Raw genomic sequence first — 20,123 nt, forward strand, 5'->3', positions numbered from 1 at the left:
CAGCCATGGCTTAGAGATCATCATCATTTTCTTCGGCTTGAAAAGGGAATTTGAAACCAGATACAATGGTTTCTTGCTGAGAAGACTTCCAACTATTTGTTATCCACTAGAGCAAATTATGCTGTTTCTGAAAGATATTTTCCCTGTTGAAGGAGCCATGTGCCTTCTATTAATGTGAAAGGAACTGGATATGTGGACCTTTCAAACACACACACACACACACACACACACACACTCACTCACACACTGTGAAACACAAGGTCTCCTTGAAAAGCTAAAAAAGCTGTAGCCATCTCAAGCTTCTCTCACTTCTGAAGGATCCTTTCGCCTTTATCACAGCTCCCTGGTTCAATCTGATGAGTCATGTTTTTGGTGGAATAGGTACAGCAGCAATCATTTCAAAATCCTGGGCAGGATGGATTTTTTTTCAGAAACTTTTCCCTAAAAATGGTAAGTTTTAATACATCTGGTTATGACACAAGAATCAGAGACTCAGAGTATTGCACCTTGAGAAGACCTTATTTATCACCTAACCTAAAGGCAAGCCAGACTTTTCTTTAAGCCAGGTAGTAAATATTTTAGATTTCTCCTGCCAACCATTCACTGTCACAACTGAGAATGCAGACATAGACAATACATAACCAACGGGTGTGTCTGTATTCCCATAAAACAAGTGGCAGGCCAGAGTTGACCCATAAGCTATCCCAGAGTTTGCTTCATAGAGGTTATACTCCTGACTCATGCACAAATTAGACTCCTAGTTCATGGTTAGACTCCTGATCTAACCTTGATCAAGTGATAGAGACTAAAGCCAGAGAAGTCAAGAGACTCACATAAGCCAACCCGGCCAGCTGGCAGCAAAGCTAGGTCTGGAGATACGTAGAGGGGAATCAGACACCTAATTCTGGGGTACCTTATCTGGAGACTCTAGTCCACTTGAACCACTTCATATTTCAGTGCAATTTACTGTAAAAATTAATTTATAACATGGAATATGAAAACTATGCTTGATTAGGAGAGCCTTTAGCTAGAGTGGAAATGAACTAAATCCTTTCCAGCACTGGGGTTCAGATTTAGGCGACCCTGCCTGAGAGACTTGGGATGGACTTGTTCTGACAGATGCCAGATTGCAGAAAAGTACAGCGGGGCTTTGTGAGAAACTCCCCCATCTCAGGCAGGCACTCTTGCATACAAGCACACACATACACACATGCGCAGGGAAGAAGTCTAGGGGGAGTGGTCCAACGTAGCCTAGTCTCTTTATTTGGCAAAGGACAGTAATTTGGGGGCAATAAAAAGCTCTACTAAAGCTGCACTGCCCTGGTCACCTGGGGGCACTCATGATCCCAAGCCATAGGAAAACTGAAAAAAATCAAACTATACCCAGTCCTCACTTAACATCATTGGTAGATTCTTGGAAACTGTGAAATGACATTTAAGGAAACCATTTTGTTTTTCTCATTGGCATTATAGTAAAACAATGTTGAAGGAAAAAAAACATTATTTGAGGACCTGCTGTACAATTGTTTTGCTTGAAGCTGAAGGTTCTGAGACTCTCTTGACAATGTTAAATGAGGACTTACTGTACTAGAAGCATGAGTCCTCCCCTCTCTGCAGGAGATTTTATGACCCCACAAAACAGCACAGCAAAAAAGAACCTGTATTTCTTTTCATGATGGAGACTCTGATATCTGGAAATCTGAAGTGAGGTAGTAATGAAGCACCAGCTGGTGTCAGCTAAGAAAGTAGGTGTCAAGGGTGACAGAGGTGATAGGTGGGTCAGTGCCACCACCTAGGTGTCAGGTTGGCCACTGTGCAGACATTTGCAGAAGCATGAAACACAGAAGATCCAAAGACAGATTATGATAGCACACAGGGGCAGTGGCAGAGAGAGGAGACAGCACAAAGTGTTGGGGAGATCTACAGTGAGTTGGCATCAGCGTGTTAGAGGCTCAAGCCAAGCATCAGTGACATGGTGAGTCAGCGTCCTTGACATAGGTGTGGGTGACCCTAGAGAAACAGAGCTTGCCTGAGAAGGGGAGTGAGACTAATACCTGTTTATAACAGCAGTTATAGTTTCTGGTCATCTACTCTATGTCAAATGCCATGCTATCTGCCTTTTAGGTGTTATTTAATCCATACAACAATGCTGCAAAGTAGTACTGTTATTATCTTCTGAGCCCCCTCCTACCATGCTAACATTATGGGCTAACAACGGCCTCTAATGTAAGACATTTCTTTCACATTCCCATTACATGAGGGCTGCAGGTTGGCTGCAGCTCTGCTCCAAGCTGAAAGTCAACTATAGGTCCATTCATGGGCTTTCTCATCCTGGGACCCTGGCTAAAGGAGCTGTCCTTATGAATGGAACTATGAGTCCATAGTTCCACCTATGGACTTACGGAGGAACAGTGCAAGAAAAGTGTGGACCATGGACTCATGGTGGAAAAGTGAAAGGAAAACATAAGACCAGTTGAACTTTGTAATAACTTTTAAACACACACACATTTAGACACACACACATATATTTACTGAATCATTTGAAAGTAAGTTGCAGATGTCATGACACTTCACTCTATATACTTCTGAATGTACCTCCTAAAAATGAGAAGGTTCTTTTAAATGATCGTATTACCATTGCTATACCTTAGAACAATTCCTTAAGCTTCCAAGATGTCATTTATAGCTAGTTAAATTTTGGTACCAGGATTCAATGAAGGTTTATGCATTATATTTGGTTATGATGTTTCTTTAGATTTCTGTAACTGAGAAAAGTCCAATGGTTCTCCTAGCGTGTGTGTGTGTGTGTGTGTGTGTGTGTGTGTGTGTATGTGTGTATATATATAATTTTTTTTTTTAAGACAGGATCTCATACTGTATCCCAGGCTGGAATGCTGTGTTGCCATCATAGCTCACCACAGCCTCCAACTTCTGGGCTCAAGTGATCCTCCCACCTGAGCATCCTGAGTGGCTGGGACTACATGCACATACCATCATGCCTGGCTAATTTAAAAAGGTTTTCTCTGTAGAGACAAGTTCTCACCACATTGCCCATGTTGGTCTCAAATTACTGGTTTCAGGCAACCCTCCCACCTTGGTCTCCCAAATTGCTGGGGTTACAGGGATGAGCCACCAAGCCTGGCTCATTTTTTTCTTTCTTAATAGTAGTGATTTTTAAAAAAAGAGAGAGAGAGAGAATAGGACAGCTGTGTTATAGATTGTCCCATGATCCGGATTTGTTTGGCCATTTTCTCTGGGCATCATTTAATTTGTGCCTCTGTCCCCTGTATTTTCTGTAACTAACTGGAAGTTAGCTTGAAAGGCCTGGCAGAATTCTCATTAGATGTCAATGGCAAGAATAGTTTACAGGTAGTGCTGCATGCATGGTACTGCTTCTCATAAGTAGGCACATGCATCAGGCTGTCCTACTGTCAGTGATCTTAAGTTTGATCATTTGGTTAAGGCACTGAGTATAAGCACTCTCCATGACTGGTTATGTTTATCCCTTTGTGATTTGGGGTGGTACTTTTGAAATCTGGTGAATATTTGTTCTTCATAAGCCTTTCACCTAATGGTTTTAGCATTCATTGGCAATCCTGGCCTGAATCTACTATTTCACTGAGTGTGCACAATATCACTCACTAATGAAGATAAACTACAATTCTCCTAAACAAGCTAGGTGAGTACACCATTTTTTCCCTCTTTACTAATCATTTTTCAGAGGGAGAAGTTGACCATGTCACCTCCGACACTGGCAAACACATTTATTTTTTGTTTGCTTCATCTTTTTGTTTGTATCACTATGAACTCATAGATTTCAATTTACTCACCATGTTTTAATATATTATAGTAGTTTTTCTGATATACATGCAATCCCAAACTTGGCCAGTGGAAGTCCCTTTGAGTGGATACTTGTATTCTTTTCACTCGGTTTATATTTAGTCTTAGAGTGCTTCTTTTCTTTTTGATACAGTAAGATGTTCCAGGCTCACCTTGTATTTTCCCTGCCTTCGACTTGGAAATAGTATTTTCCCTGAGGAAATCTGGTTCTATTTGTAAGGAGTGGGTTTCCTAAGTAGATCTAGGCTCTAGGGATGTTCATCCTTTGAGGCATCATTGCTTTTCAGGCCTGTCCATGGATCTAGCTGTATCATTCAGATGTAACCTTGCAAGTTTTTAAATAATTTATTTTATTTCATTTATGTCATTCTTTTATTCTTATATTAAAAATATTGGTTCTTAATAACATTAACATACTTATTTGTTAAATCCTACAATCTAGCTAATATAGCTTCTGAATTAGTCTCAATTGTCATTTGATGGTCACATGGGCATATCCAAATCCCCATTACTCCATAAAGTTCTTCCAAAGTAAAGTGTTCCTGGTCTATAAATAAATAAATGAATTATATCTGTCAAATAGGGTTGATGGCAAGAGTGAAGTCAGTGCCTACAAAATGCCCATGATAATGCCTAGCATATTATAAAATGTGAAATAGGGAGGCTGAGGCGGGTGGATCACGAGGTCAAGAGATTGAGACCATCCTGGTCAACATGGTGAAACCCCATCTCTACTAAAAATACAAAAAATTAGCTGGGCATGGTGGCACATGCCTGTAATCCCAGCTACTCAGGAGGCTGAGGCAGGAGAATTGCCTGAACCCAGGAGGCGAAAGTTGCGGTGAGCCGAGATTGCGCCATTGCACTCCAGCCTGGGTAACAAAAGCGAAACTCCGTCTCAAAAAAAAAAAAGTGAAATAAGTGTCTGCTATTTTTATTAACATGAAAAATAACCTAATATGCAAAATGACTAGATGTCCTCAAACTTATGCATTTTACACTGGTGGAGTTGAAGAGAACTACCCCAATTTGACATGATTTATTATACAAAACACAAAGTACAACAGACAAAGAAGGCAGCTGTCCTCTTATTCAAAGTAGTATGTTTCTTCCTGGAAAATCTAATTTTTTCCAAGAGGGAGCAACAGATTAACATCAATGAATTCCATGAGGGAAGGGAAGTTTTGAGAAATAGAAGTGAGTGGTACCCTTGAGATGTGAAAACGAATAGATGAGGGTGAGAGGGCGTCAATAAATAGACAAGCCATCTAAAATGTGCAACAGTGTGAGGTTATTTAGAATGAGGCAAAAACAGCTTCACATTGTCTCATAGCCACCCCTACTACTGAGAGCGAGTTTTCCAAAGAAAGTTAGGGATAACCAGGGCAAAGGCTGATATCTGAGAACAGTAGGAATTAATTAGAAACAAATGACTCTTGACCGTTGATTCCGCATACGAAAGGTTTTATTTCTGGGGGTCACTTGATGATTTCTATTTTGTAACTGTGGGAATATGGCTGGACCAAGAGGGGTTCCTGTAGCCGGTCTTAAGAGTATGGGAGTGCCTGAGCACATTTGTCAAACAGATTGGAATCTGGCCCAGGCACTAGAGCAGGCATCCCCAAACTTTTTACACAGGGGGACAGTTCGCTGTCCCTCAGACCGTTGGAGGGCCGCCACATACTGTGCTCCTCTCACTGACCACCAGTGAAAGAGGTGCCCCTTCCTGAAGAGCGGTGGGGGGCCGGATAAATGGCCTCAGGGGGCCGCATGCAGCCCGCGGGCCGTAGTTTGGGGACACCTGCACTAGAGGATCATGGCTAAGAGAAATAGCTTCAAAGTCAGACTTCCTGGGGTGAATCTCGCTTTTTCCACTATTAGCCATGTGACCTTGGGCTAATTACTTATCTTTGCCTCAGTTTCCTCATCCGTAAACAGGGATAATAATATTTGCCTCATGGCATTATTGTGAAGTTGAAAATGTTTAAACTATGCACAGTACATAAATTCAGTAAGCAGTTCAATGAATAGTGTCATTACCGATTCCTACATTACTATATAAGTAAGAGGTAACTCATTTTTGTGCTCAACCCTGAAACAACAACATTATCTACCAGGGATAAGGCTCTGTGAGTATCCAGTAATGAGCAATTTCCTCCTGTTACAGCCCAAGATGGTAGGGGGAAGATGCAGAGCACTCAAGCTGGGGAGATCCGGTCAGTTGAAGTCGAGGTGGTAGAAGAGAGGTGGTAATGACAGATGCTCACAGAACCCAAGCAAGAGGCGTGTGGACATTGTGGTATGTGCAGCTAGGTGAATCACTGAAGAGCATCACAAGGACACCTGGTCCAGTGAGTTGAGATTGAGACCGATGGGTTCATTGTTGAGGTTGAAGGCAAGGAACTGAGCAGAGACAGGTTGAAAAAGAGACAAGCCAAGATGTCGTGGTGAACACAGATCACGATCACAAGGTAGACTGTGGTTTGGTCAGCTGTCTTTCCAGGAAATCGAACCAGAAACCTAGAGGTCATTTTGACAACCTGTCACCCCATATATTCAATCCTTGCTCTTACCTCTCAAAGCATTTAGTGTTTTCTTCATTTCCACCTTTAGCTTTACCCTTCACCAACCAAAATCATCTTTTGCTTGGGCTGGAAAAGAGACCCCGTACCGATCTCTCTGCTTTTATACTGCTTCCTTCCTTTCTTTTTTATCATCCTGCGACCAGAGAGACTTTTTAAAAAACCAATACGATCATGTGTCAGCGCAAAAAACTTTTTATGGTTCTTAGGACAAAACTGAAATTCCTTATTGAGTGTGGCCAAACTCTACATGTCCTACCGCTATGTCTTCTTCCAGGGTCTGTGTGCTGTGCTGTGGCATCACTGGCCTGCCTTCAGTCCCTAGTCCCCACCACAATGCACCCGGCTCTTGTGACTGCCATTGCCTCTCCCTGCGGCATTATTCCCCCTCCTTTGATCTACCTGACAGTCAAGGATCTCCTGAGCAGGTCAATCCTCCCTTTCTGTTTTAGGCTCTTGTAGAGCACCATCAATTTCTCCATTGTGGCACTTACAAAGTTGAAATTCCTTATTTACTTGCAATTAATGGGTTAATAAGCCCTATAAAAGCAAGAATCATGTTTTCATTTGCCCAGCATATATCTCTAGAGTATAATATGCTGTTCAGAATATACTAGGCACCCAGTAAGTATTCATTGACTCACTGAATGCATGCATGCCTGAATGAATGGGCACACTAATGAACAGGAGAGACTAAAGCAGAGTCAGGGTGTGGGATTGTATAACAGGACTGGCTCATCAGGAGGCATCGACAGCTGAGTCCTCTTATCTGAACATGGCTCAGATTTTCCCTAAACAAACCCATCCCTTGGGCTGACCCCTCAAGTCAGGAGGGGTCTTCATTCTTCTACAAGGTTCAGGAGTGTAGAGGCTGCATTCTGGTTTGTTGATCTCTGCAACCTCAGTGCAGTGCGTTCGTTGCATTTAGTAGACACTGAGAGTTTTTCCCTGAGTGAATGAGTCACTGAAGTGCTGCCTGGGGAGAAGCAATTTCCCACATTCTCATCTTCTCATTTTACTGTTATGCAGTTGGGCTGGGATGTCCGGTATCCACTGAGGTTGCTATAGGACCTCTCCTTGGGAGAGGAACCTGAACAGTGTATTTTGATGTTTTAGGCCATTCATGATCACAGGTCTAGCCTCTCCATCCCACCCCTGCCATGTTATGACACACCAAACCCAAGTTCTCTTGAAGTTGGACCAGGGTTGTTGTCATTCCCCTAAGATACTAAACTTGGTAAGGAATTATCCCCTCTAAGACCTGAGTGTACCTCTGTTTCCTCAGTGACTCTGAGGAAGTGGCGTTTCTGGAAAGCATAGAGCCAGATCCCGGTTTTCTGGCAGCCGGAACTGGACGGAGAGTGTAAGCTGAACCTTATACTTTTTCCCCGCACTTTACGAACATCTCATTCTTTATTTCTCTCCAGCAACATGTGATGACCCTTTGGCAAGTCCTTAGTGCTAAATTTCCTTTTTATGGAAGCAGCAGTAAAAACTCGAGGGCCTTTGACAGGCAGTGCTGGGCTGTTGCGTAGATGTAAATCACCTGGGCATTGTCTGGATACCGTAGACAGATTTCTAGGTTCAGTGAAACTTCCCTTTCCCAAATAAATCAAATACTGACCTATGAAGGTCTAGGCTAGCAAACACTTCCAAAGCTGCTGAATTTGGGCTGAGGTTGGAACTTGTCCTGTTTGGGTGGCGGGCACAGATTTTGTGGTGAGCGTGAAGAAAAACATACTAAGGTAGAGTTTTGTACATTTCCCACGTGCCTGAGGATTTTGGAACTTTTACCTTTGGTTCTTTAAATGAAACAAGAGGGAAAGCATGCATAAAGGAAGCCGAGGAGGTCTTGGAATGATCATGGAGAATTTGACCCAAGTTTTTTGTGGGAGAAGTGGGGGGTGGGGAGAGAGAGAGAGAGAGAGTGAGTGTGAGTTCGTGTGTGTGTGTGTGTGTGTAATGCTAAACTCCATAACTTCTTGTTGAAGTTTCTCCATAGCCAGAAAAAGAAAAAGAAATTACTATAGCTAGACCTTTATAAGGCATTTGTATGTGGAATGGTTTCGAGAAGATCTGCCTTTAGAAGGACTCGGAATTTTAGCATTGTTCCCAAAGTGTCAGTTATCTCGTTGTGATTGAGGGTACCTTGAGAGTCAGAGGGACCTGTGTATTCGCTTTTGGACTTTATATATCATTTCAAATGGTATATTATAACCTACGTTCCCAAGAGTTTGTTAACTACAGAGGTCCTAAACAGAAACTTTAAAGAGGCATGGGGCATGCAGAACGGGTAATTTTGGAAGACATCTGCCCTACCTCTTACCTAAAGGAGAATCATCACAAATGGAAATGAGTGTTCAGCCTCCTGGAAGCCAGGTATCAGTCAGGTGGAGGACTGCCTGCTCGAGGTAGCACTGACACTCATAAATGGCCCAGTTATCACAGAATAGCATATTGCCATTAACAACTGATTATACACATTATTGGGTAGCTCATAGCTAATGGGACCTGTCACAAGATCTCAGAAGACTGGGCTTATGATCTGCTGATAAATAGATATGTGGTACACGTGGGTCAGTCATTTCCTTGTTAAGGAGAAAGGGGGAAATGAAGTGACAGCCTCAGCAGATCCACATGAACTGTGCTATGTGCCTGGCTGGAGTCTGGCATCAGGACATGAGCCTGGGGGTGGCCTGAGGTGCAGCAGGACCTGTCCCCTTCTGGTCCTGCAAATAAAAAGGGTTGATATGGATGAGGCCATGCCAGGGAGATTTTTTTTTAAGTGCATTGGAACTTCTGCATTCCAAAGGAAGCTGTTCTCCTAGCACTTCCCTTGGGAGGCTGGGAACTCTTTCTAGAGGTGCTGTCTTTGTTCTTGTAATTCCTTTGTGGGATTTCCTGAGGGAGCGGTGTATTATTTTTGAGGGTCCCCAGTTGCGTCAAATCTTTGAAAAAGTAATTTGGAAATGTGGACTAAATAAGGATGGGAGTGTTACTGTTGACTAGTACTGTGTAATTTAAACCGTGGTTGAGGCCGGGCACGGTGGCTCAAGCCTGTAATCCCAGCACTTTGGGAGGCCGAGGCGGGTGGATCACAAGGTCGAGAGATCGAGACCATCCTGGTCAACATGGTGAAACCCAGTCTCTACTAAAAAATACAAAAAATTAGCTGGACATGGTGGCGTGTGCCTGTAATCCCAGCTACTCAGGAGGCTGAGGCAGGAGAATTGCCTGAACCCAGGAGGCGGAGGTTGCGGTGAGCCGAGATCGCGCCATTGCACTCCAGCCTGGGTAACAAGAGCAAAACTCCATCTCAAAACAAACAAACAAACAAACAAAAAAAAAAACCAAACAAAAAAAAAAAACCGTGGTTGATGTCTACGGCCCATCCTGATCCAATTATCCAAGGTTATAGCAAAGGAGGTCTGAGGTACGCCACAAATGCAGGTGTGTGACGTTATTTTATTTAAATCAATTCAGCCTGATTCATCTCAGGTTGATGAGAAATGCTACCTCCCTCTTTTTGGTGGGGGGTGGGGGATGAAGATGGTTCCGGGGGCCTTCTGATATCAGTCCACTCTGGGCACTGCTCACCCTAGTCTGCGCTGGTTCCTTGAACTTGTGGATGCAGTGCTTCAGCACCATCCTCTTGCCAAGGTGGTGAGCCTTCCTGTCTAGGGTCAACCTCTTTAATTTCATGATGCCGACACCCAGACAGAGGCCATAGGCCTCTGCATGGCATTGCATTAGCGCCCTGGATTCCCACTTCTCTCTAAGTCTCGGGGAATTTCCAAATTCAAAGGCATTTTTTTTTCTTTCCCTGTGCTTTAAGGAGTGCAAACTTTTAGAAGAAAAATCCTGGTAGGGACTTCTACGCAGGCAACTTCTACTTTCAACCATTAAAATCTTCCACTAAAGTGAGGAAGGCAAAGGACTTGGCTACTCACTGGGAACCAAGGAGGGGGAAATACAGTTAGAACAAAATGTATAATAACATTGCAGCACATTATGCGGCTGTGATAGTGATGGTGATGACATGATGATGATAAGAATGGTGATTTATACTCGCTTATTGCTTTCTAGTTTCAAACTAGTACCTGGGGTGGTGATTCCCACTGTGAGTCAGGAAGATAGGATAGTAAGCCAAAAGGAAAGGGAAACTCAGAGAAGTTTCTTGAGTTGGCCAAGGTCACACAGCAAGTAAGTAATCACAATGCCTCATTTGTGGGTCCAGCATTATTTTCTTTGAAGGAGATCACATGTTGCTCTTCCACGTTTGGTAAACGCCAGAGTCTTCCAGAGGAAAGTAACTTCAAGTCACCCAGAGACAATCTGATCCAGTACACCCAGGGATGTCAGCAGAGGGGACCCTGAGACTGGCTACAGCCCTGCAAAGTCTTTCCGCTCTCTGGGCAGGAGGGGTAGCTCTTAGGTCGGATGGAATCTGACTCCTTGCCATAGGAGATGGGTCCTCCTAGAAAGGAAAGAAAGTTTATTTTGGTGATATTTTTTCCTCTGCGTCCATCTTCCTAAATTTCTACTATTTTTTTCCCTTGTACCAGGACTAGCTGTTTACCTAATTATTCTGCCAGTGAAAGTGGTTAAAGGTTGGACAGAGGAAGCAGAAAAAGATTGCACTAGAAGGAAAGAGAAATGTTCTATTTTTTCAGGGAGACACAGATTTATTTCAGTTTTAGTAGCTCTTATTCAAATTCATCAGAAGTAATTAATGAAAGCTAGAAGGCACACACACACACACACACACACACACACACACTCCTTCCTAGGATTTTTCATTCTTACTTGAGTTATGTTGAGCTGTTTGGTCTATTGGTTCGGTACCCCAAGCCTAGTGCAGTATTGTCATCCCTTGCTTTACAACACAGTCATTATATCCCTAAACCACATTGTGATACACAGTGCCTTCTGTTTACGACTCCCGAAACTCCCACTCCATATATCACCTGCCATAAAACCCATCAAACTGCTGCTACTAAAATGGTGCACAGTGGTCTAAGCAGGAGCCAGGCAAATTGTGTGCTACCCTACTGTGGTTAATGAGAGTGAAAATGTGGTTAGGATTTTATTCAGGCGATGTTCATTTGCAGGGCCATTGTAGTGAGATGGCAAAGAAAGATTCTTTTGTTGAGTTGAGTGACAATATATTTTCTATTGTATGGAGTGGCTCAGTGCAGAGTTTGCCAAGTTATTTGTCAATTGTAAATAAGTCAAACTGACCTTGAACGACTAGATTTTGATTACTTAGGGGTCTTGAAAACTAATTAATATACTGAAGTGGTTATATTGAGTATCGGAAACCTGTTGCCAGATTTTAAAGTACAGTAGTGCAATTTGACACTAACAAAGACAAAGTTAAAATAAAATGTCCCTTTTCTGTATAATAGGTACAATTTATTGTATCTTCAGCCTGGGGATTTTTTTTTTTTTTAAAGGAGATGGAGGAAAGGAAAAAGGGCATTGCACCTTTTGAATTCTTTGCATTCTCCTGAAACTTGCACATATGCAGAAAATTCATAGCAATAACTGGAACCATCAATGAGTCACTGAAAGATTTGTGAGGATCTTCATTCAAAAATAATAAGAGCAATTAAACATGGCTTTGCTCTTTAAATAAGATTAATTCTAAGAAATTCTCACCCCTCCCCATACCCTCTCCTCATTTCCAACTCAAGAGCCAAGACATTTTTATCCCAGAGACAGGATTTCTTAAAATAATGCAATAAATACAGGTATATTACTCAAGGAAAAATAACATAAACTTCTCTCTTGTTAATCCATGACCTACCTATGGTCCCAGAGCTCTTTCCTTCCCCTCGAAATAACTGAATGTATGGCATGGAAGACATTTACTGCTAATGATATTAGCAATTTTTTTTTCCACTGGCCTTGATCCACTAGTGAGAACTTTAACGAAAAATGAATGTGGTATACGTACAGCATGTCAGACCTCATTAACTCATTAATTCATCACTGAGAGGTGGGCATCCCCAGAGCCCACCCTAGGCAATGTCATGGAAGCAGAGCTTGTCCCGTCCCTGGCATGCTCTTGCCTCTCTATATTGATCTTCTCTACAGCTTCCCCCAAGACGGTTGGGGTCCTGGAGTTGCCCCTCCAGTAGTATTATTGTTACGAAAGCTAGCTTGGGCACCCCACAGAACCCTGGGTTCTCTGCTTGTATGTTATTCATTTGGTACACACAGAAATGCTCAGAGGTAGTTTCTAGAGTATTTCCCACTTTGCATGTAAAAAGAAAAGAGAGAATCTTATAGAGATTAAGTAATTTTCCCAAGGTCAGTTTGGTAGGAAGAGGCAGGACCTATTGCTCTTTCTACCCTTTTGTTGTAGACCTCTCTTCTTCCTGATCACCTTCTCTGGGGCTTCTCTCTACCTCAACTTCTTTCCCAAAGTAATGCTCTTCCTGAGAATTTCATGCTATAGCCACATCAGAGAAATCACTGGGAAGGAGGCACTACAGCCACTTTGTAAGTATTGCATGCTGGCCCTGTCTGCAATGAACAGATTCCTTAGAGAAGGACCATCCTCCCTCTATGTTCATATCTCAGCAGCCCTAATGATGGAAGGAAGTAGAGCCAGTATTATCAGAAAGGATTAAATAGAGACTGACAGAAATGTCCCATCCACAAAGCTTTTGTGGATGATATTGGTACATTCTATGTATTTTCAGGAGGCTTTATTCATCAACCCTAGTACCGCACCATCGTAAGGCTGAGGCAAACAAATCATTCAGATAAACACAAAAGGGGAAATATAATTCTCTGTGGAATGACCACAGGCGATGGGACAGAGTTTTCAGATTGGACCCCTCTGTGATCTGCTTGATTTCTTTAGGGAAAGTCTGATTTCAATTGAGTCATATTGCTTTAAAAAAATTCCAACTCCAAACAGTGCCACATAAAGGAAATTAAACTATAAAAAGTGCATTAAGGTAAGGATAGGGATCTCAGTTACTGGCCCAGAAACAAATCAAAATCAAAGTTGAGAACAGAACCCATAAGTTGCTCTTGTTGGAGATTACAGATGCCACCAGTATTTACAATTGCTTGATATAAAACAGTCTACCTTGCAATGGATGCTGACATCATTAGCACAGCACTTATGACTTTGGGATCTCCAAGTACTTTATGGTACTTTTTAAGCATTCCTTGCTTTTCTAGTTTTTGTGGAAAATCAGAAAAATAGAAAGTACCACGGTCCATGCCACATGGATAGGAACACTCCAATTGGAAAGGGATTCTAACCATGAAAGCTTAGTGATGATTTGGATGTTAGCAAGGGGTATTATTGGCTCTAGAAAGGCTTGGATATAGTCTCTCCTTGACTCAGCTGTCCCACACTTTGTAATTTATATTTCTGGCATCAGACATCTGCATTAAGATAGGCAGTTGGGTAAAGATGACTATTAATATTCCAGCCTTGGTGGTGCCACTAATGAGCTATATGACCTTGGGCAAGCCACTCATCCTCTCTCTCACGCCTGCTGTCCAAGGATATTTTGAAGATCAAGCAAACAAAAAATAATAATAATAATGTGAACAAACTCAGTAAAGTACAGAGCACAAAACGATTGCATTAGCGTTGTATAGGTGAAAAAACAAAAAGTCATAATTTAAAAAGTGAGGTTGAGAATGGGCCACAGTGTTTCGCATGCATGTAAATGTAATATCAAATTTAATACAGGTACAGTTGTACCCTTCCTAATTATTCCTTACACCTGGATGTGGCCCATGGGAAAATTCTCTCAGAGGCCATGCATTTAGGGTCTTGTATATTTTCAGGTTTCCTTATTAAGTAGAAACCAGAAGCCTTTTTATGTCTCCATGGGGACACCTCCAGAGCTTGTATCAGCAAAAAAGAAACCATAAGCTGAGGTGTTGGGGTGAGGACAGAAAGCCTGAAGGGGCTCAACCCCAGAGAAATGGGAGCCCATTCCATCCAGCTGGTCTGGTGCGCTGCTGTGGTCTTCTCCAGGGCATGGAACGTTCGTTATGTTTAAAAGGAGCTTTGCCTTTTAAAGGAAAAAAGAGTTTAGAGGTGTGTGTGTGCATGCATGTGTGTGTGTGCGTGCATGTGTGCGTGTGCATGCTGTGTTTACATATATGCTCTTGATCAAAAAGTTTTGAGTCTCTCCATTAGAAGTGGGAAAATGTAGCTGAAAGGGAGAAGGGAGGATAGAATGTCTTTTCTATCTAAAAAACAATTGTTAGCTACAGATGTTAATTGAACATCTGAAGATAAATGTTGGGCATGGCTATGTTTTTTATTCTCAATTGCTAATTTTTTTTCAGACTCACCACATCATTTATAGCTAACTCACGAAGATTTTGTCTAGTTTTGAGCTGAATGCTTTCGGGTTAGGTAAAAAGCGTAAGCTATGGTTACTGACCTGGAGAAACTTATGGAATGGTCAAAGGGGAGATATTTATTTAAAAAAGAAGCAGAGTACAAAGAGGATTTGCAATTAAGTGCTACATCAAGTGGCAAAGGTCACCTACCTTCGGGGGTTCAGAGAAAGGAGAATTACAGTTTTCTAGGTGGTTGACGTTGAAGGTTGGTGCAGGGAGGTCTCCTGGAAGTGGTGGAGATGTGTGGGCAGAATTTGGAGAGACTCACCTCTCTAAACACCTGGGCTTTGCGAGCTTGAGACCAGCAGAGGGAGTAGAAGGTAATAAACAGCTTTGGTTTGAGAAGTTGACTGCAATCTTTTGAGCTCAGGGAAAACAAGGCAGTGAGCAAGAGTGTCTTATCCTCCCTCACTTATCCCTGATGCCATTTAAAAGCCCGCTATGTCTTGCTCCTCTGCCTTATTTACAAAATTTGTTTCATGGTTAAATGCAGAAACAAACCCGAAACCAAACTAATGAAAAGAGCCCACGAGCAAGCAAATAAAACTAGACAAAGAAAACACAGTAAGATTAAATTCTTAATTATTCTTTCAAACAACTTCAGTTCTTCAGCCTCTCAGTTCTTTGTATAATCAGGTAATGTGAGGAGCTCACAGAATACTATAGCTCAGAGACCTATCACTTTAATATTTTCTATGCCTTGGGAAATGGGTGATTTAACAAAATTTAGCAAATCAATGACTGTTGGAAAGGTGATTTGGAGGGAATTAATGCAATCTTTACAAGGTCTCAGTGGTGAAACGTGCATTTAGAAAGGCTGAAGCCTTATGTTTATTCTCTGCAGAACTTTAAGTTTCTAGAAGCTTGGTCAAATATGGCCATGGTTCTGTTCAAGTCAGGCTTCTGCTTTACTGAGCTGGCTCTGTCTGGCTTTCCAGGGCCCGCCTCATGGGTCTTCCATTAGTTCATCGAAAAACAACACAACTCTGGCTACCTCAGGGCCTTTGCACATGGTATTTCCATTGGCAGCCCCAGTCTCCATCTCTTCCCCAAACTTTCCTTTGTCTAGCGAATTCTAACTCAGTGATTCAGCATTCCCCCCCCAAATCAGGCCTCACTGTTTCAGAAAGTCATTCACAACCTACAGACTGCCTGCCATACAGTGTTAAGGCACTTTGCACTATTTATTTACAGCACTCGACGAAGTTTGCAATCACATGTGTATGTTTATGATGATTCCATTCGCCATTCTTTATCTTACGTGGCTGAAAGCTCCAGGGGTTAGGGACTCTGTCCTTTTTGCACACTATTGTGTCCTCAGCGTGAAGTATAATGCCTGGTCCCTAATAAAGCTCAATAACTAATCATTTGGTGAATAAAAAATACAGACTTAGTGAATAATTATCACCTGCTAATAACAGACATTATAGTTTGCTAAGAGCTATGAGAGTAAAGAGAATTGAGACTTAAGAGAGGACAATAGGGCAGAAGAGCCTTGACAAAGACTGGCTTTTGAAGGAAAGGCATGGAATTAGGAGGAGAGTGTGAAGGCTAGATGTGGAACTGGCATAGTGGTGGCTGAGGGGCATGTGGACATGCTTGACAGAAAATGTGGGGGTCACACCTGAGGTAGGTGGAAGCACCAACCATTGCTCGATGTATCATGATCTAAAGAATGTTGCTGATGGAGCCAGTTATTTTCCATTTGCTTCCCACCCCAACTCCGAATCCATACTACATCCTTTACACCCTGCTCTGGGTCCCAGGAGGCTGACCCTGGCTCCAGCATGGATTTGGCCAATGGAATGTGCTGACAGGGACTAGAACTAAGGAGCAAAGAGAAGGTGGGTGTTCTCACCTCGCTCTTTCTTGAGCACATCACTCCAGCTCCTGCTTCCTGGTGCCTCTCCCTTAGTGCAGCTCTCTCTGGTCTCAGGACACTATTTCCTACCCCTGTTCCATCAGGCCTGAGGCCTCCACTAACACGAGTCTCCATGTGCTTCTCTGCCCATTCCTCCTCCCTTGTTTGTTTCCCTGACTCTACTCACTCCTCTGTTAGCAGCCTCTTCATTAAAGTCTCTTCATTTGAATCATCTGGAGACAACTCTGTTTCCTGCTGGGATCTGGACTTGCTTTCACTTCCTTTCTCCAGGTGACCATATGTATTCAGGTGCTGCATTCGGTACAGTGCTAGGCACCAGTACCACCTGCCAACAGGCAACATGATTAAAACTGGCCATTTGTGTACCTCCATACTAGAAACATCCTCTTTATTTCCGGGTAGCACTTTGGCTGTTTGGATTTCTTGGCTCTGTCCATGGAGGAAAAGGCATCTCTTTCCCCTTCTTCTATTGCACATGCAATGACTATAGTGTTAACAACCTGATCCCAAAGCTAAACTCTCAGTCTAAAGAGATCTGACTTAGAAACCCCAAACTGACAAGGGCATGGAGAATAGAACCATTAGCAGGTAAGAGTGCTTATTAGACTTACAGTCTGCAAAATTCCGGTCACCCCAACTTTTTGAACTTAATTATTGCCCTGGCTGCCTCAGTTCCCTAATTTATTTTGCTGGTGTAGAGCCGGGGTCTTTACCCTTTTTTACCCTCACCCCCCACCCCTACTCACACACACACACACAAAGTACAGCAAAGTAGAGCAGGAGGGGTGCAGGTGCAGGAGATTCTCTCCTGGTTCCAGTCCTATTTTGATGTTATTGGCTAGTTAGATTTTTCTCCCTAGACATATTGAACATGTACCCCTCGATCTATAAAATGTCCAATTAAGAAACCGAATGAAAGTGTTCAGAAACCAACTCAAGTTACATAGATGCATCATGGAAGGATTTAAAAAATAGAACACAATAATTTAAATATGTTTTTAAACTTATGGCTTCACATTTCTCCTTACACTCCCCAAACCACCACCCTGCCAGATACTCAGAGCAGGAAAATACTAAGAATGAGTTTTCTAAATTAGGAATTGAAAAATGACCCATTTACGGAAAATCAAATGCAGTCTCTCTCACGTTTTGCAAGTACCTGAAGGAGACGGATAGACAGAGGCCTCATTTTAGAATCTGCCAAGGGAAGGGTCAATGCTTGATCTGCAGAGTCCTCCTCACTAAGGAAACTTTTCCTTGCAGGATGGAAGGAGAGAACAGAAGACACAGAGCCCTGGATTGTGTCTTCACTTGGACATAATGGGATGGGGCTGGGATGTCACCCTGAACTCAGACCTGAAGGAAAGGAAACATCCTGTTGGAGATTTAAGGTAGATGGAAAACCTGATTATACTCATTCTAATTTCAGTTTCCTTCAAAAATTCAAAAACAACACATTACACAACTTGTTCTTTTCTGTAAATAGACTCGTTCTCTTTGTTTTGAGGCTTTGGTTATTGTTTCTCCCACATTCTGAGTAGGAAATCTTATTCAGAGGCCATTGCTCACAGTCCCAAGACTTCAGAGGAGAGCTGAAGTGGCCACCTGCTGCACTGCCAGTGTGCATACCCTCCTGTTTGCTGATTCTATGAACAAAGATAAATATAAAGCCAGACATGGTGGCATGTGCCTGTAGTCCTAGCTACTTGGGAGGCAGAGGTGGGAGGATCCCTTGGGGCTAAGAGTTTGAGGTTGCAGTGAGCTATGATCATGCCTGTGAATAGCCATTGCATTCCTGCATTCCAGCCTGGGCAACACAGCGAGATCATGTCTCTAAAAAGCAATGTATATAAAAATATCTGGATCATACCTAAGTCAAGCCTTCGATCATTTTCGTTAGTCAATTTCTCTCTCTACCCAATTTTTTTCAGGAGGTATATGGCTAAAGAAAAAAAAAATCAGGCTTCTTACTATTGCTCTTGGGGTAATTGCCACACATAAGGGACTATTTATAGGGCTTTTATAATTATAATGTAAGTATGTTGATCATGGTTCACAACAGAAATTCATTTAGTCGGAATTCCAAGCCTTACTGTGTTGGTGCTCTAGGGTGGCTAGACTCCCTTCAAAGAAAATCAAGAGATGTTCAAAATAACTGATTTTATATTCAATTTTATTTTAAACATACAAGCCAACTAGTTGTAGTAACCTGAGGGTCAGAAGAATAGCTGCATTTATGCCACAAGCTTGTTGTGGGAATTGAGGCAGTTCCCTTAACTCTTCTTCTCTGTGAGATGAGATGTTTGGACTCGGTGCCTCTGTGTTGCCCAACTGCAGAGGACACTATCTGTACTGTAATCTACATGGTGTTCTAGGGAAGCCCCATTTCCATAGACCGCAGTAAGAATGGTGTCCCCTGAAGTGGCTCACTGCTGAGGTCCAGGTTCAACCTCTAAATCAGTGAGTACCTATTGATTACCCATTATGTGCCCCCAAACAGTGAGATACTGGGAAGGCAAAAGTCTTAGTGCAAGCATTAAGAGGGAGGACACCTAACTGGGAGTGAAAAATAGTCCACTTAGAAGTTAATGGACTTGTTTCATAAGCATCTGTTACGAATCTGCTAAGTGCCAGACACTGTACCAGGTTCGTCCATATATCGATCTTCTAAACTCAGCTTAAACCTGACTCCCTTCATGAAGAATCAATCCCTTCTCTCCAGAACTTACAAGCTAGATTTGGAGAAGATGGGTACATGGACGAAGAAACAGAAACTTGTGATAAGTTCCAAGGTAGTGCTAAGAGCCTGAGACATGGTAAAATTTAGCCATGAGATTTTTGGATTTTCTGATATTTTATACCAGTCATATTTCTCTTCTCTGTTGATGAGTCATTGAGATGTCAATGCCCATTAACCAGTATTTATTGAGTAGGGCCAGCACTGTTAAGAATGCAAAGCTGGGTGATGTGAAGTATGTTGTCAAGGATTAGAAAAGTCAGAGAAAATTTTTAAATAACACAAATGAACTTTGTTAAGAGCTTAACAATGTGCTATAGGATCCTGAGACAGGGAGAGAGAGGAGAGAGAGACGGGGTTGGTTGGGTGGGATGGGGAGTGGGGGAGAGAGAAAGAGGGAGGAGAGGGAGGGGAGAGAGAGAGAGAGAGAGAGAGAGAGAGAGAGAGAGAGAGAACACGAGAACGAGAACATGTGTATATTTGCATGTTGAGCTTGCCAGAGGTGCCATCAAGCTGACCGAAACTTGTTCTTCCAGAGTAGTCCTAGTCTTCCTGGTTCACACTTTCATGGTTCCTGGTACTTTGCCTTGATGCATGTCTCCCAGTTGTAACAATACATTATGTTATTATTTGATTAACATCTATGCCACTAGATCATAAGCTCCTTGAGGAATAAGTAGAAATTGAAAAGAGA

General features: G+C 42.4%; 1 long non-coding RNA gene across 1 annotated transcript in view; it reads left to right on the forward strand.

The window, feature by feature from the left end:
• The window catches only part of LOC141584610 (uncharacterized), a 130,530-nt gene extending 111,831 nt beyond the window's left edge, over positions 1 to 18,699 (forward strand). Inside the window, exon 3 of the long non-coding RNA XR_012517763.1 lies at positions 17,956 to 18,699. This is a non-coding gene — a long non-coding RNA (uncharacterized LOC141584610). The remainder of the gene's footprint in view (positions 1 to 17,955) is intronic.
• The last annotated feature ends 1,424 nt before the right edge of the window (positions 18,700 to 20,123 follow it).

The sequence above is a fragment of the Saimiri boliviensis genome, chromosome 1, assembly GCF_048565385.1.
Source record: "Saimiri boliviensis isolate mSaiBol1 chromosome 1, mSaiBol1.pri, whole genome shotgun sequence".
NCBI classification, from domain to species: Eukaryota; Metazoa; Chordata; class Mammalia; order Primates; family Cebidae; genus Saimiri; species Saimiri boliviensis.